Source organism: Lactuca sativa, chromosome 5, assembly GCF_002870075.4.
Source record: "Lactuca sativa cultivar Salinas chromosome 5, Lsat_Salinas_v11, whole genome shotgun sequence".
Classification (NCBI taxonomy): domain Eukaryota; kingdom Viridiplantae; phylum Streptophyta; class Magnoliopsida; order Asterales; family Asteraceae; genus Lactuca; species Lactuca sativa.
Window position 1 is genome coordinate 323505223 of NC_056627.2, and position 16356 is coordinate 323521578.

The 16356-nt window shown below is 29.9% G+C and overlaps 1 long non-coding RNA gene across 9 annotated transcripts; it reads left to right on the forward strand.

Annotated features, from left to right (window-relative positions):
• Window positions 1–10003: 10003 nt before the first annotated feature.
• On the forward strand, window positions 10004–16092 carry LOC111891740 (uncharacterized). Of its 9 annotated transcripts, none has more exons than XR_006183417.2 (12): window positions 10004–10420; window positions 10548–10760; window positions 10884–10991; window positions 11293–11351; window positions 11484–11557; window positions 11632–11737; window positions 12747–12906; window positions 13057–13147; window positions 13735–13824; window positions 15374–15397; window positions 15499–15634; window positions 15767–16092. It is a non-coding gene; the product is annotated as an uncharacterized LOC111891740 (long non-coding RNA). The 9 variants fall into 9 exon arrangements; XR_006183416.2 differs by having other exon boundaries at window positions 10005–10420; window positions 13738–13824; XR_008223446.1 differs by having other exon boundaries at window positions 10009–10420; window positions 10548–10608; window positions 10696–10760; window positions 15374–15634.
• Window positions 16093–16356: the final 264 nt, after the last annotated feature.

Consider the following 16356-nt stretch of genomic DNA (forward strand, 5'->3'; position numbering starts at 1 on the left):
GTGTTAAACACTTGTCTATCAGTATGGTTATAACCTCATCACATTTTAACCTTAATTAACAAACTGGTTTTAAGGTAGTTAGTGGTCAGTAGTTACTTTATACAACACTATTGTACACTTTCATTTTCCCATTACATTCATATAGTGATATTTTCACATAAAAAGTAATGCAAACTATTTTCTAGTAAAGATAGTCTTAAACTTGGGAAAACTTACATCATTACAAAAGACAAACATAACAGTCGAGTCTTAGTTAGAATGGGGATCATGATTTTGTAAATCATGTTTTGGAGATCTTTGGAGACTGATTTTAAATCATGTTTTGGAGATCATGATTTTGTAAACACTTGTGTAAATAAATGGGTTGTTTTGGATCTTGGGAGACTCTGATTTTAAATCATGTTTTTGAGATCATGATTTTGTAAACACTTTTGTAAATAAATAGGTTGTTTTGAAAAGTTTAAAATTTGTCGAAATTTTTGGAATGTTGCATCCGTGTTATTAAGCAGCTCATCCATATTGATCAATGTACTTTCATTTACCAACGTGCTTTGCTTTTGAAGTCAAATGAGAACCATAGAACTCATAAGCATTGCACAGAAACAAGAATGTGTCAACTTAACACGATAGGTTATCATCCTCAAGTCGTGTACTAGAGATAACTAAAAGGTTTATTTGTCAATTGACTCCTAAAACTCTCATGATCAATAAGACTCCCACTAACTTTTTGACATATAAGTTTTTCTATCAAGGAACATTCCTTGACAAACTAAAACAAATATTCAAAAGTTTGTATGGATTTACGACAAGAACAAACTTCATAGAATTGGTCTTCGTTTGTCATTTGTTTTAACCAAAACATCACAACTTCCAATTCCAAATGTGCTAGAGTAAGAAAACATTATTACTCCACATTTCATGATGTGTTTTAAACCTACTTAGTATAAATAGGTTTCGAGATATGATGTGTAGTAACTAGAGCATGGCTCTAAAACTTTATTTGAAACGAAGTATGACTCATCTCTCGATTGAACCATTTCAACAATATCCGATTCCTCTTTTTAGTTAATCAATTGCACTAAGATGTTCTTCGAGGATCAATTGTGATATAGTTCCACAATCATCAAGATGATCATAAAACATGATGCTAAAGTACTTTCCTTTCCCTTCAGATTGGAGAAAATCTTATCTTTCTGCTTAATAGATTCTTCATATCCATTCTGCTACTCTTTGAAATTTTTTTAAATCATCAGAATTATGCTTAATCTTGTAAACACAACCATATTTACTGAAACATCAGTAAATCATGACGAATAAAATTATCGTCATTTATGGTGGATCTAAATAGTCCATATCAACATGTACTATATCTATTAGTCCTTCACTTTGACTCACATAAACATGTGATCAATGAATTAGTCATAATCTTCCAACGATCAAGATTCTTATACATCATGCAACTCAAATTGCATGACTCTAAGTCTCTGTCCAATTGAAACTTTGGTGATGAGGATTCCTTATCACCTAGTCAATTATGACATTACCACAAGCAATCTAACAAGAATCAAATCCACAATTAATATTGCTAATAATAGAAATGCAACCGACATTTTCATTAAATGCCATTGAAAATATAAAGTAAACCAACTAGATAAACCAAAATTTCACTTTTATTGACAATAAACGAAAATTTGGGAACTTTTCCTTACAATGCATAAAAATGAAAACTATGTTACTAGACATTTCCTAAGTAATGTATTAAACTATCATAAATCCTAAGCAGTAGCTTCCAAAATCTGATCATCGAACCATGCGACCGAAGTCCATCTCTCACAATCAGATTCAACTCAATCTTCTTAAGTTTCCTTCTTTCTCTTGGATCCTACAAACCATCAAAATGTGATCATCACATCATGTATTGAGAGTCTATGGATAGGAACTTGTTAATATAATGGAGTTAGATAATGGATATACTTAAAGTAGAGTCACATGACTTGACTTTACCATCTCTAAGATCTTTCAGGTAGTTTGGGCAGCTTCGCAACCAATGTCCCTTCAGTTGGCAATAAAGACATATGGACTTTTTAGGGTTAGCACATGGAACTATCTTAAAACTACCCTTTCTCTTTACGATACGATCAAACAGTTTAACCTTGGCCACTCCCTTTCCATTGGGAAGAGAAATCTTTTCTGGACCACCATTTTCACCATTGTCAATGTCCATGGAAATTTTGGAATTAGATCCTTTAAACGCTTTTTCTTCACTTGTGCTCTTAAGCATTTCTGCTTTAGCAACAATCAACATATGAGTCAGATCAATTAGGGTCACGTCGAGGTTGGTCATATAAATGTTCTCAATGAACTGTTCATATGACTTAGGAAGCGAAAGGAGAACTAAATCAATGGCTTGCTCCCTTGGGAAAACAACACCTATTATATCCAGTTTGTCAATGTGCGATTTCATTTCCAGAACATGCACACTCACAAATTTACCATCTTGATATCTACATGGCAATAGGGCTTGAGTAGTTTTCGTATCTTTCAACTCGGGGATAACGTGACGTGGGGAGAGTCACTGGAGGAGGAAGAGTTGAAGAAGCATGACGTCCAGTTCCACCATTTCCCGAAGAAGAAAAAACATCTTCACCTTGATCTGAAAGTGGAAGATCGTCTTCTAAAGAAGAGGAAAGCCATTTCCACAAGAATAAGAAAGACCATTGTTGTCATGACTCAATATCTATAATGGGAGAAAAGAGAATTCAAGTTAGTTGATTTTAATCTTTAATTATTAACCCATAAATTTTAAATTAAGGCTATGATCCATATTTTTGCTTCAGACTTTGAAGAGGGATGTCGTAATTAAATTCGAATCTATTTTGGGTAGGTAAGGGTTTTACCAATTTCAATCTTATGAAACTCCTAAATCTTTTAAGACTCGTTGAATCTAATCAATGACATGCTTAATCTTAGATTATGGTCTGACTTTTATGACTGTGATGCTGAGGATCACAAACGAGATGTGAACAACCATGCAAATTAGCTTGTCACTCTCGATATCATTTATCATCTCGTTTTAATATGTCGGTTAACCACATGCGCTCTATTAATCAATGATAATTTTCGAGACACCCGCTACCACTCTCTATTAGTCCCCCATTAGTGTGTCGGTTAACCACACACACTCCACTAACAACTTATAAAGTGTAAGTGCAATGGCATGGAATAGCATACAAATTCACATTTGTCCTAAAGTAGCCAAGAGTGAGATTTTTAAAAATAGTTTAGTTACTTTTTAATCGCATTATACATATTAATGAGAATTAATTGTCTTATTAAACCCGTTCGGCTAACAACCCTCCACCATACAAGAGAGCGGCGGGTAAGAATGGATAAAAAATAGAGGTCATTTTATAGCCCACATCCTTAAACTCTCCTTATAGTATGGCTTTGTGAATAAGGCGTACTAGCGGTTCAACTGACTTTTCTTATACATATAATATATATTAACCTTTTAATTATATACATAGTATAAGGTGTCTTTTAAAACATTTTAAAATTGCAAGGGTTTAATCTTTTAATTGCTTAAACTTTTAATTTAGTTAAATTTGAACCTTTTATGGATTTATTAATTATCCTTTAATTTTAATTAATCACTTAATTAAATTAATAGTAAGATCCATAAGGATGTATTTTGAACTTTTCAAAATACCAAATATTATTTGACATTAATTATTAAGTTCAAATAATATCTAGATTTATTATTTATACGCTTAAAATATCAAGCATATTAATCAACAAAGCAATTAATCAAGTTAAATAATTATATCCTAACTTCAAGGCTTTTATTGTATCATCTTAGATACACCAAAAGTGGATTTGGAGGATAAGTATAACAAGTAATTATCAAACAAAAGTAGATTAGGAAAAAAATCTTCAAAAAATAAACCTGAGATGAGCTCACTTTGTGAGTTGCGACAAATCCAAAAACAGGTTTCTTTTTTCTTTCGATCGATTCATTAATGTGCAAAGATATGAAAGATAACTCTTGTATCTGATACCACCGACGAGTTTCAGAGTTACAACTACAATTCCTTAAGCGGAAAAACAATCAAACAATTAAATGATTAGGACACATGCAACCTAATAAAGATCTATGCCTTTCACATATAGGCAACATACTATGAATTGTCATCCTACAAAACTTTCCTAACAAGAAATTTACCTTGAAGATTGTTATAGTAAACAATCTTGAATTCCTTTTTCAAAACGTTTGGTTGCAAGCACCACAAATGTCATGTCTTTGATGGTTCACACACAAGACTAGCAACTAAGGATTATGGATAGGGATGAGGTGATTTTTCGGCCAAAACTCTTCTAAGATATGAGGTTCCGATTTTAGGATGGTTAAGGCCCTTTATATAGGTGAGGTAGCTTAGAGCCAAAGCTAGGGTTTAAGGAGGAAACCATAATCCCTTTGCTTGCTGACCAAGCAACTCAAGGCCCACCCATCCAAGAGCCTTGGAAAAAAAATTCTAGGCTCTTCCCTATAAATTTTCGTCCACCTTTCTAATGGAGATTCTAGAGCCTTAACCAAATAAACCCTGCACTTTTAATTAATCCAATTAATCCCAAAATTAATTTTCATTAATTTCTAATCAATTATTAATTAAATAATATGATTTCTAATTAATATATTATTTTCATAACACATTAATAAATTAATTATTTCAATTTATTATTCAAATAATAAATTGACCTCTCTCTCCAAAATGATCATGTTCAATTGTTAGGTTTGAGGGCAACCCAAAATAACTGTGGTACTATCAAGTCAAGTATATATCAATTATAGTTATGAGCTTAGACACCTAATGCAACAGGTGAGAAGGTGGGGTAGGGTTTTTTTCTTTATAAAATTAATAACAATAATAAAAACATTAAATTCATCGGAAAATAAATACACAATGGGCATTATACTCATTTCAGATCCGACATGGACTAAACCCGCAATAAAATCATTTGTTAGGGATGAAGTGTACAACTTTTAACAACATGAGAGACGATCTAAGTTAATTTTTGAGACTGGGGACTAAACATACGTTTTAACACATGCACGAGGGACAATAAGTGTAATTCAACCAAATAAAAATTAAGAACAAATTTGGTGATAAAAGATAAAAAAAAAAGGGGGGGGGGTGTTAAAAGGGTAGAAGTCAAAAGTTAGGGGTTGTGGCTTAAGATGTGGAAATGTTTTATGTTAGTATGATAATTTAGGAAGGAGTGTTGTTGTATGTACCCCCATAATCCATATAATTTCTCATCCTTTTTTTAATCATTTTATTATCTTTAAAACCCTTTTTGATTAGACATATTTTGTATTTTTTGTTGTTTTTTGTTTTGTCTTTTTGTTATCTTTTTATTGTTGTTGTTGTTGTTGTTGTTGTTGTTGTTGTTGTTATTATTATTATTATTATTTAAAAAATGATTTGATTAGATGTCTCTTTAATAGTCTGGATGAAAAAAAGAATACAATGATAGTCTTAATGAAAAAATAATACAAAGATAGTCTGAATGAAAAAAATAATAATATATGAATAGTTCGAATGGATAAATAATGCAGAGATAGTCGGAAAAAAATAATAATACAAGGATAGTCTAAACAAAAGAAAATAACACTGATAGTCTAAATGAAAATAAAAATAACACTGATATATATATATATATATATATATATATATATATATATATATATATATATATATATATATATATATATATATATATAGAGAGAGAGAGAGAGAGAGAGAGAGAGAAATGATCATTTGAGAACTCAAAGTTTCCCGATAACCCGAGAACCAAACTAGGGCCGTTAGATCAAAATAATAAAAGGTTAGGATCCTTTGTGGCATTTTTGTAAATACTTGGGCAAAAAACAACACGAGGGCATGATAATTAAATGATTTAGGGGCATTTTTGTGATGAATTACCTTAATTCAACCCCCACCGTTCTCTCCCTTTGCTCATGTTCTTCCTCATCGTCGTTATCTTTAGTCGTTGTTGATCTCGAAATTGGAATCGATTTCCTTTTTCTCCACCGCAAGCCGCGACAACTGCTCCCCTTCTCCTTTTTCGGCGTCGATTGAAGCTTCACCATAACTAGAGTATTGGAGAAGATCCGAGATCGTTGATCCTCAGTTCTGGAATATTTTATTAGAGAAAATGATCCTATGTCGATCGAGTATAATGACGCATTCGATCGATCAGTTTTTTCACGGCTTCTTATCTCACCAAAAACGTACCCAACTACATATCTCATACCGGTGGTAGCCACAGATCTCTATTTTAGATGGTAAACATCTCGTTTTCACGTTTTCATCCCCGATTGATTAGTAGTAGGAGATTTCTTCCTGTAGTGCTAAATCATGTTCTATTTTGTGTATATTTATTTAATTAGTATCAAATTATACTATAGATGTCATCGTTAAATAGGTTTGCTCAATCTCAAAATGAAATCACAATATATGTTTCTTTTCTTCACCTAATGATCCAGCTGGAGCTGTGAATTCTTCTCACAGGGTATTCATGTTAACAATTTACATAATTAAGATCACCACATTATATATTTTTTTATATATATTTTATAGTGAGGAAGATGGAAAAAGTCGTACAGAACAACTCTTACAGCTTGAAATAAATCGATCACATTATTTCTTCACCTCTTAATTACCAAATAAAAAGAGAATGTCATGTAGTTTATGAAATGCTTCTAAAATTTCGTAACCTTTGTGTCACTGGCAACTCAAGGTCAAATGTTTCAAATTTACCATGTAAGTTTATAAACTAAACAATCTGGTTCCTTTAAATCATTTATGAATTATGATTTATTGATTTATGTAATTGCTTGTATATATGTATAGTTACTTTTCTTTTGCCAAATAGAGATGCATTATGTTTGGGATATAGAGTCATAGTGTATCTTCCACATTGTATATATATAAATTATGAAGTTAGAAAACTTTTTGCTCAAGTAAAGCTTTTAGAAAATGCTTTAAAAGTTTAATAGTTAAAAAATTTATGTTGACTTTATTTACTCCGTGTAGATTTTAGACCAGTTTTTTGATATATCTCTGTTCCCATGACATGTAGCTTCTAATTACACCACACCTGTTGAATCATCTCATGTTACTTTGTCATCTCTCGAGGACATTATTGCCATTTTGAAAAAAGTAAGCTTTACAATTAATCCCTGAAAAAAGTTGTTTTTTTTTTTTTTTTTTTTTTTTTTTTGAAAAAAAGATCAATTGATTTAGTATATAACTGCTTACTTTAAAGTTGTTGTTTACAATTTGTTTAAATGGATATGTTGATTAACAATTCTTTTGGATGGAGATTTGATAAAATTATAGATATACTAATCCTAGAATGTTGTTCCTTGAAGTACAAAAGACTCATTCATATATGAATTGGGTTAATTCTTTTTTCATTCGTATAAGACTATATGCTGATTGTAAGTAATAAATATGTATTGTTTTTTTTGTAAAATCTCATACTTATCCTAGAACGTGTTCCAATTTCTTAGTTTTATTATATATGTAAAGATGTAAAGATTTATAATTTGTTTGAACTCTAAAGTTCTAGGAACTCTAATTTGTTTTTTGATTCAGGAATCCAATTGTGTTGTATGTATGAGGCAGGCCAATACGCAGTGCTTTACATGTTTAATGGTTTAATAGCACTATGGAGAAGGTGTTTTGGTTTGTTTGTTTGGAGATTTATTGTGACAAGTTATAATGACATGTTTCTTACTCACTGTGAGTATAGGTTATAATGTGTGTTCTGAGTTAGGAGACCATGTATGCAGGTGACATGGTGTTTTATTTATGGTAGTTAATTTTATATGTTACATAACTAATTAAAGTTAAAAATATATATTCTAATGATATTCTGTTCCACCTGATTCATGGTTTGGTGAGTGTATGTTGGAGGCTGGAGCTTTAAAGTAAAGACTGCATATAGTGAGTGATTCTACAAACTCTTTTTTTAATACCGGATGTAAATCCTCAAGAATATGTTCCGACATTGCCCTTTTTTATTTGTGTTTTAGGATACAGTCTCTGTACATCCACGAATCCACCTTCAGTTCATGTAACTATAAGTGTACCAAAACTGATTATTATTTTTTTTTGCATAAATAGTCAAATAGACAGATGATATATATCTCATCTATCTGAATTACATGTGATTCACAAGTAAATAACATATGAATTACATGTGATTCACATGTAAATCACAAGTGAAATACATATGAATTGCATGTGATTCTCATTTAAATTATATGCAATTCACATATGAATCACATGTAATCATAAGTGAATCATATATGAATTACATGTGATTCGCATGTAAATCACAGTGAATCACATATGGATCATATGAATTACATGTGAGTCGCATGTAATTCACATGAAAATCACAAGTGAATCACATATGAATTATATGTGATTCACATGTAAATAACATGTGATTCACATATGAATTACATATGATTTACATGTAATTCACATATGATTAATTTGTGATTCACATGTAAATAACAAGTGAATTACCTATGAATTACATGTGATTCACAAGTTAATCACATATGAATTATATGTGATTCACATGTAAATCACATGTAATTCATATACTAATCACATGTAAATCACAAATGAATCACATATCAATTACATGTGATTCACATGTAAATCACAAGTGAATCACATATGAATTACGTCTATATGAACACATGCATTTTGTGTAAGTGTTCTTTGTTAATTATTTTTTAAAATTTTCTTGTGAATTTCACATTTAAATCTTAAAAGATATCACATGTGAATATCATATTATATAATCAAATGTGAATCTTACATGATATATACATGTGCGGGTTCTTGCATTAATCATTTTTTTCTTGTAGATTTTGAAGAATTTTTGGAAATATTGAAAAAGTGAAAAATGATAAATTGAAGAAAATATGGAAATCTTGATATGGAGAAATGATAACACTATGAATCTTTGTAGGTTTTTTTATATTTTATTTTGTATCAAATAAAATATTTGTATTATGTTTATAGAATGATTAATAAAAATGAGATTTTTTATAATTTACTTACGAATATTATAATTTAAGAAATATGCATATATGTATTTGAAAAAATATACATATATGTACCTAAAACGTTGATTTTTTTGTTAAAAAAATGCAGTTTTGAAAAAAATTGCACTTTTTTTTTATAAAAATCGCAGTTTTTTTTTTTTTTTTTTTTTTTTTTTTGAAAAAAGTTCATTTTTTCTGAAAAACAAATACAGTTTTTTTTCTAGAAAAAATGCAGTTTAAAAAAAATGCAGTTTTTTTTGAAAAAAATATGAGTTTTTTTTACAAGAAAAAATTCATTTTTCATTTGAAAAATTCATGTTTTTTGAAAAAAATTAAAAAATTTCCATTTTTGAAAAAAATCGAAAATTATTTAGAAAAAAAAAATAAAACCAAAATTTTGAGTTATTTTGTTAATTTTAGACTTTTATAATTAATATATTAAATAACACAAAAAATTAAACATTAAATGAAATTGGTAAGATGACGATCATGTCCTTAACGAAATACTTTTGATCCAACGCTCAACTTTTAGTTCTCGGGTTCTCAGGAAACTTGGAGTTCTCAACCGATCTCAACCCTATATATATATATATATATATATATATATATATATATATAGTTAATAATAATAATAATTTATTAAAAATAATAAAATCAATAAATAAATAAATAAAACACAAGAACAGTCCAACCGGAAAAAATAATATTATTTATTTATTAAAAATAATAAAAAAACTAACAAAAAAAACACAAAAAAACAAAAAATAAAAAAATAATGAGGGTAAGAAATTTTAGGGGTGAATAAAAAGAAATTTCAGTAAGGTGTTAATTTTTGAAACGTTGAGCTTTTAAAAAATAACCGTTGGAAGTGGGAAGTCAAAAGGATTGGGTCGGTGTACTATGGGAAGTCAAAAGGTTGAGTCGATGTATTGGCGCTTAATATTACCACCTTCTTCCCTCTTCAACTCTTCACTCTTCGCTCTTCCACTCTTCACTCGTCCACCGGAGAGGCTAATCTCTGTAACTCCGCTCCTCCGAGACCCAAACACCCCTTTCATTCAAAGAAATTAACAAGATCGTCGTAAGTTTTCATTCTTCTCCCTTTCATTCGTTCTTCAATCATCCCGCGGCTCCCCAAACACCGCCGGAGACATGTTAGAGGGTTTTACTTGGAGGGGGACTCTTTCACACCACCGTATCTCCTTTCTTCTAGCGACGCCAGTGTTTCCTCTTTCTTTCATTCTCGGGCGTTCAAGAATTCTCTGCCTTTCCCTCTGCGTCTCTTAGGTAACATTCTTGATTCTTGTATTATGTGTATTGCTGATTTTGTTAGGTATTTTCAATTAGGCAAAGATTCTTCGGGTCTATTGTCATTACTGGATTCGTCATGCTGTTGGGTTGTACTTTTATGCAGTGTATTTCATTGACATCTGGTTGCGATGTAATTTTGGTCCACCATCGATCAACAAAAAAGAGTACAATCTTTCTCATCTGATCTCCAGGTAGCATGTTTTAGTTTATGGTAACTTTTTTGTGTCATGAAACTGTTTTTTTTTTCTAAGCATGCATCATCATCGCGTGAAGGATCAAACACTATGCCCATGGATCTTCTTGAACTATATCAAAGGTAAATTAATGACATAAATATACCTAATCGTTGCCTTAAATCTTAATTAACACATACGACGACTCTAGGTTTCTTTCTCTTCCTCCTTCATTTAATTTTTGTTTTGTTGGTCTTTTGAATTAGGTCACCCAATCGAAACTAGATCATCCATCAGACGGAGATGATTGGTCAAGAAAGTTGTGATGTGCTGTCAGTAAAACTTAAATAGTTTTGAAACCCAAAAGAGTATTGGTTAGTTGTAGATTGTTCTTCAGTGCACTTTAGGTGTTTGATGAAATGTCTTAACTAAGTTAAAGAGTTGTTTAGCTTTGTTTTGATGGTGAAAATGCAGAGAGAAGTAAATAATCACAAGCCAAAATAAAACATTAAACAAGTTATTGAGCTATTAGAAATTCAAGAAGGGAAATATAATTTATTGTTTGTATTTTCAATTCAGTTAGAAATAGTGGTGTAATTTGCATATTTGAAATAATTTTTGATTGTCATTGCTACAGAAATATTAGGACTTATGTTTGTAACTTTCTTACTGCAGGATTCTAGAGATTGAATCTTAATCAAATGAGGATACTTTCAAGAGGCGATGTATGAAAGGTCTAATGCTCTTTCCAAATTAATTTCATGATAATGATTTCTTTAATGTACTTTATTACTTCATGACAAAACTGTTGATTCTTTTTTACTTAATGTGGGACAAAACTTTTCACTGTATTTTCATTCATGTAGGACAACATGGAATTGTGGGATGACATGGCAGAATTGAGACCTATTGTGTGATTATATAACAAAGTATATTATGGGTATGATAAATTTATGTATTTTAGTAAAATTAGTAAGGCTTATTGATTCTCAATTATGTGTGTGATTATTGCAGTGAAGTCATCTCATCTGATGGTCTGAGAGAAACTAGAGCAATACTGGATCAGTCAAGAGCAACCAGAAATCTGGAAGAAAAAATGAACATTTACAATGATGCCATGGTAAGAAACCAAATTATACTTTGCCTATTACTTAATATTATATTAATATGCAAAATGTCTACTAGGGAATAAGTCTTTCCATATTGCCTCATAAATTTGAATGCTATTTAGATGCTAAGGTATAAAAACTTCCATTAAAAGTTTATATTGTCATAATCAAACCTATTAACACATTGTAATTTTATTATTTCACTTACTAGGTCACTGTACTTTGAAAAATTGAACATGTTTGGTTTTGGTTACCAATTATAGCATTATAACTTCTAAGGTTTTATTATTAAATTATTGTACTTTCAAAACTTAATCCAATTACTCTGAGATGTATTGCTATTCTCAATTTCAATTCTTTTAACAAGTTCCATTCATTAGTCTGCAACAAGAAAAGGTTTTGGAAACCAGATAAAGAAGATCCCCCCAAGAATTAAAGTGTTAACATGTAATTTTTACCCTTAACACTGTAAAATACTTCATGCTTTTTTTGTTGTTTTTTGGTTACTCTGTTAATGTTAATCTGTTAATGCTTTCTTTCTTGGATTGGCTATTCATCAAAGGCTTTTGTTACTGTAAATCCATGATTTTCTTTTTTTGGAATAACATATATCGAGTCCCTGTAGAGTAAAGCACTTATGGCCACGTTACATATATCAAGGGTAAGTTTGTCCAAAAATATCAATTTTAGCTAGAAAGTTGGAGTGATGGGAGAAAATGCATGGTGTACTTATTGACCGAGGTTTGGAGATTAGCTTAAAACATAATTCATTTTCTACTATAACTTATATTACAACTGTTATAATTACAAAAAATACATATTTATTCATGTCTAGGTTTGTGATGTAACAGTCCCTCTTATTGATCAATTGTAAGACTTTATAACCATATCTACAATGATAAAAATAAAAAACATTGTCAAAAGTCATGATATTCAATATTTATCATTTTCTATTTGAATTCAAACTTCATAAAAGATTTACTCATTATATTTTCTTCTGTCCTTTACATCCAAGCTTAGTAGTGCCAAGGTATTTTTTCCTTGGTTTTAGCTGTTGGTCACCTTGGCCATCCAGAACCTGTTGAGAATTGGTGGTGCGAGTCTTGTACTATAAACATGAAGATGCTTCTTATGATAACAAATAAACGGCCAAAGGAAGCAACTAAAACTCTAAAGAAAGGTACTTTGGTCTATGAGTATGGAAGGTGTACTATTACATCTACTCGATTCTTAAATATTTTATTTTATAATGGAAAATTTAATTGTGAATTGAGATATATTGATGGTTGGAATCTTCACTATTATCTAATGAACAATTAATCTTTTATAGGTTAAAAGAAAATTATGGCTTCAAGTTTTGAATTCGGTCGTAAACATCTTCACTTAACCTTGCACAAAGTAAAGATGACATTCTACAAGTGGTAAGTATGTTTCTGTTTTTCCAAATTGCCCTTTTGAAGGTAAGAAAAAAAAACTGTATTTATTCTCTTTTGCTACCCTAAAATGCCACAATATCAACATCTTAAACATTTAGTTCAAAAATGAGAATTGTAGGAACAACGAAATTTTGTTTGAGATAAGTACGAAGATGATGACAAATATCTATGGGTTTCTTGTAATCAGGCATTAAAAAGATTGGTTTTTGTTCAACGTTATAATTTTAGTCCTATTGAGTGTAGTGCTTTATTTATCTTTGTCATGTCTGGTATGTTTAGATGGTTTTGTTTAAAAGAAATCTATTTTTGTGCATATGATCTGTTGATTTCTATAAAGTATAAAATCTGGGTTGATGGTTATTGTGTTTCTAGTTTCTTTTCCAATTCTTTGCATTTACTGGGATCTAGTCATGGTTTGAATGTGTTATGTTTGTTTGCTCCATTTTAACCTTATTTTAATTAATATTAGCTAACAACATTATTGTCATCATAGGTTGTTGTAATAGGCTCACATAATCTGCCACATTTATGTATTTCAATTATTATCATCTAACAAATCCTCTTTTTGATAGAAGAGTAACTTAACTAGAGCAGTTGAGAGCACCTACAAATCTGGAATAAAGCTAAAAATGACTGACCATTAATATGATGCGGATACCAAGGTAAGAAGCCAAACCTTACTTTGTTGATTACTTAATAATAATATACATACAAAATGTCTGTTTGATAGGCTATGGTTTCTTCACTTTTGTCTTACACTTTGAATAGTTTCTTCCTATTAAGATATTCTACTTGACTTTAACCATTATACCTTCAGTTATAGCATTACTTTTTCGACAAATAACCTATTAAGAATATCTACTTTTTATCTTTTTATTCCCACATGAAAGTTAATTGTACTTTGATGATCTAACCATCTATAAGGTTACACTTTTAAATATAACATTATACTTTCGAAATCCAACATTTTACTTTCATTTGTTTTTCTTATCAAGACTTTGTCCTTTTAATACATTGTATTCTAAAAATCCAGCCAACTTTATTAGCACTATACATTCTATCAAGTCATTGTATTTTGAAACAGGAAACTTGTTTTTTTACCAATTATAGCATTATACATCCAATTATTTACCATAGGACACTAGACTTCTATTTTTTTTCTTCAGTTTTAAGACTCTTACTCTCAAAATATAACCAATTATGGCATTATGGTCTCATGTATATCATTATCATTATACTTTCAAAATCTTTTTTATTAAGATATTGTACTTTTAAAATTTTACCCTTTCTGATTTTTGTTACTATTTATTGCATTATCATTATACATTTTTCTATTTTTACCCATATGCGTTATAACATTATACCTTCACTTTATAGCATTTTTTTATATATATAAACTATATATGCATTGAACTTTGAAAAATTAAACTTCATTTGTTTTGTTTGCAGTGATTATATTATATTTTTAGTTATAGCTTTTTACTCTGATTAATCTAACCTATTAAGACATTATATTGGAAGTATGAATATTTGTACCGACTGCATAAGAACATGTATCAGGTATTTGATACATTGTACTTTTATCTTTTGTTATTGTACTTTCAAAATCTAACATATTAGAATATGCTTTTAATTGGTTTTAATATTTAACTGTATGGAACATTATATTTTCAATTATATATTTTTACTTTCAAAAACTAACTAATTAAGATATTGTAATCTAAATTGGTTTTATTTTTATTTTCTAATTTTGTTTTTTTGAAAACATTGTCCTTTCTGTACCTTTTCTAATTAAAACTTTATACTTTTAAAATCTAACCATATGCAACATTATTTTTTTTCTATTTTTAATATTATTCATTCAAAGTCCAACTTCTTAAGACATGGTTTTTTTTTTTTTTTTTTTTTTTTTTTTTTTTTTTTTTTTTGTAAATGCTGTTTAAAAATGTCAACTTATACTAATTGTGGCATATTATACTTTCAAAATGTAACCATGTATGGCATTAAACTCTAGAGAAAACTGCAAAAATGGTCCCTGTGGTATGCATATTTTTCAAGGTTTGGTCCAAACCTCGACTTTTTTTGAAAATAAGGTTTTAAATAAGAGGTCCATCTAAGAGATGCAGATGCATAGGTTGTATAAATTTTTCTATTTGATTACATGTTATAACGCTTTCCTATTAAGTAACAGATCTTCCCTTTTGGTGACAGATCTTATGCTGCATCTCCATTGAAGTTAGTGTTCGACTTAAACACTTCAAATAACATGAGGGTCTTTGATTTGAGTTCACATTTAATGATTTCTGCCATTTTGATTACTTGCCATATGAATTTAGGGAAATAACAACCATCACCCTTTTCTACCCTTTTCTTTTTGTCCACCAAAACCAGATGGATGATTTGTTATACAAGTGAACACCAAAGGTACTTTCCCCATGGAAACCTGATTGGCACACATCACACATATGAAAGGTCCAATGATCTTTCCAAATTAATTTCACAATAATGATTTATTTATTGTACGTGATTACATCATGACAAAACTCTTGTTTCTTTTTGACTTAATGTGGGACAAAACTTTTCACTGTATTTTCAATCATGTAGGACAACTTGAAATTGTTGGATGACATGGCCGAATTTGATGCTGAATTAGGTGTCTGGTTATTGCAGTGAAGTCGTATCTCATCTGATGGTCTGAGAGAAACTAGAGCAATAATGGAGCAGTCAAGAGCAACTAGAAATCTGGAAGATAAAAAAAGAAGCTAAATGAACATTTATTATTTTTCTTATTAGGTCACTGTACTTTGATAAACTGAACATGTTTGGTTTTGGTTAACATGTAATTTCTACCCTTAACACTGGAAAATACTTCATGCTTTTTATGTTCTTTGTTAGCTATTCTGTTAATGTTTAAAGGATGTTGTGTTGGGCGATTATGTCTTCATGGAAATGATATGTTGGTGTACAGGTAGCTACAGCTATGAGTCTATGACCCTGTTTGTGTATTTCCAGAAATACCCCTTTGTTCCTGTAACTTGTGGTCATTTATTGTCTTCAGGAAATGATGGGATCAACATACTTCATGTTAAATCAATCAAAAAATATTCTTAACATTGCATGGAAAACACCTTTAGCACTTATTTTGTATGCCTAGTAATTCTTCACAAAAGATAACTTTTTTAATAATTTTATTT